The 2500-nt window shown below is 37.0% G+C and overlaps 1 pseudogene; it reads right to left on the bottom strand.

The window, feature by feature from the left end:
- The window catches only part of LOC142913803 (28S ribosomal RNA), an 8980-nt pseudogene that overhangs the window by 2123 nt on the left and 4357 nt on the right, over window positions 1–2500 (bottom strand).

Genomic DNA, 2500 nt, shown 5'->3' with positions numbered 1-2500 from the left:
TTGCAATAGTGTATGATTGTTGTGATAATGCTCTTATTGCTAGATCATCTGAAGTTATCATTTTGTTGTGTCTGCTTATTATAGATAGTGCAACTGAGTCGCATAAATTTCTTATGCCCATTCCTCCGTTGGATACTGATGTATAAAAGAAACTGTCGGGCGTATCGTGTGGCAACCTGAGCAGAAGCTTTACTGTTTTCCTAATTTCAGAATCAAGTGACATCAATAAACCCTTGGTAACTTTTCCGAGGACCAATTGATGAATAATACGAGGTATCAAATTGTTATTGATTAAATATACTTTCTTTTCTGGCTTTAACGGTGCTCTGGTCAGTTTGTTTAACATTGCTGCGAGCAGGTTACAGCTTATAGATCGTTTTCCCCTTGGGTCAAATTCAATGCCTAGATATTTGAATCCCTTTACATATGATACCGGATTAATGGGTTCGTTATTTATAAAGTACGATGATGTCGTTGCAACACTAAATGTCTTCTGTTTGCCGTACTTGATAAATCTTAACGAATTGCATTTGTTTATATTTATTTTCAAGTGTCTGTCATCGAGGAATTTAGTAGTTATATCCAAGAGTTTATTCATGCCACATTCCGTTTCTGCAAATAGTATAAGGTCGTCTGCAAACATCATTGAATTTACTTTCTGATTTCCTACATTAACTCCTATATATGTCGGCAAGTTATCCAATAGTTCATCCATAATCATGTTAAATAGTAGCGGTGAAAGTGGATCACCTTGCTTTACGCCTCTTTTTAGATTTATGTTACGCATTGTTGTCGATCCAAATACAATATCAGTTAGATTACACTTATAGATGTTGGTCAAGTACGTTGTTGATTCCTTTGATAAGTTAAATCGCTTTAAGGCTCTAATAATCGATTCGTGGCTGACAGAATCGAATGCCTTACTGAGGTCTATTGACACTATTTGCGTGTTTTCGTGCTTTTGCCTGGCGTTGTGTATGATGAAGTGTAGTAATGCACTATTTTCGAAACATCCGTCTACCGGGAGGAATGCTTTCTGCCTGTAATTAAGCTTTAATTGCTGTCCTAGACGATAACTTAAAATTTTGTGTAATAGCCTAATTACAATTGATGAGATGGTTATGGGTCTCCAATTTGAGGGTTTTTCTAAATCCTCTTTAGTTTTAGGTATAAGTCTTGTTCTGTGTTGTTTCCATATTTGTGGTATATCCTGTAAATAAAGGATGATATTTAAGATATCTAGTAAATATTTTATTGGTAAAGTCCTAAGATCGCTAAGAATAATGTTGTCCTGTCCAGGTGACTTATCCTTCATAATTGCTAGGGTCTTAATCAACTCATCTAAGGTGATTGCTTTTACGATATCGATGCAGGATTGGTCGTTTTTTAATTTAAAGGGTATATTATCTGGAGGAGAGTTTGACTCGAATAAAGTAACGAATGTTCCCCGTATGCTTTCTTCAGTTGGGTATATACTTGGCCCCGATCTATCTGAAGTAATCTCGTCTAATAGAGCTTTCTTGTTCGTATGGTATAAATATTGATACCTCCTGTATTTAGTTTGCTTTGATTGTCTTCGATGCCTATTCTCATCTTTCTCCTGTTGGTTTACACGATCTTTCCTATTAATTGGTTTACTTCTATTTAAAAACTTTTCTACATGAGAATTGAGTAGCAGTAACGCCTGATTGTGACTTAAATTCTCGATCTTTAGATCGGTAATTATGACCTGAAGATCCTCAGCTGCTGTCAGTGATTGTTCTTTTTCGGCCCTTATTGCTGGCTGATCTCCTTCAGAAGGTGTAGTTGTTATTTCCGATGTTGTCGGTAAAACTAAGTTAACAAGGCATTGATTTTCTACCTTATAGGTGGTTTCTTTCAATGTCCTTACCAATTCCTTATACTTGATATTTCTCCGCTTCCCTTTAATCGCTTCTAGCGTTCTGTGTGGCATAACTGAGTTCTGTATTAGTTGATTCATGTTTATGTCCTCATCATTCTGTTGGGCTTCTTTATGGGCCATAATTTCTACCTCTTCTTCTCCCCATCTAACTTTCCTTCCTGGTGCGTTTTGCTGTAGTCTAGCTTCATGTTCTGTCGGATGAGTTCGTCTAGTATGTACCCCTAAACCTGTTTTCGTAGTAAAACCTCTGCTACAATATGAACAACTAAATAGTGTTTCCTCAATTGTGGTGGTTATAGCACTAGTTTTACCTATTAAACTTTTGCAAGTTCTTCCGTAGTGTGACGCTATCTTGTGTATGCTATCTGCTGTGCGATTACAAATTCGACATTTATACGTTTTGTTTGCGTGCGGATGTACCCGTGTCATATGTGATGACCAAGTTCTATGGTCTAGGAAAACAAGATTGCATGGATAACATTTGTTCTGATCTGTGCATGGGTAGTCCCATGAAAACATGTCCGAAAGGATAAATTCCGTAGTCAGCTCGTCTGTTAATCGCTCATTCATGAGCGATGTTAGTTCGTCACCGAGTAG

This window comes from Petromyzon marinus, unplaced genomic scaffold (assembly GCF_048934315.1).
Source record: "Petromyzon marinus isolate PM22_M1 ecotype Great Lakes invasive population unplaced genomic scaffold, UKy_Petmar_22M1.pri1.0 PM_G_Scaffold_26, whole genome shotgun sequence".
Taxonomy (NCBI): Eukaryota; Metazoa; Chordata; class Hyperoartia; order Petromyzontiformes; family Petromyzontidae; genus Petromyzon; species Petromyzon marinus.
The sequence above is the reverse complement of the archived record's forward strand: the minus strand, read 5'-3'. Positions and strand labels throughout refer to the sequence as shown.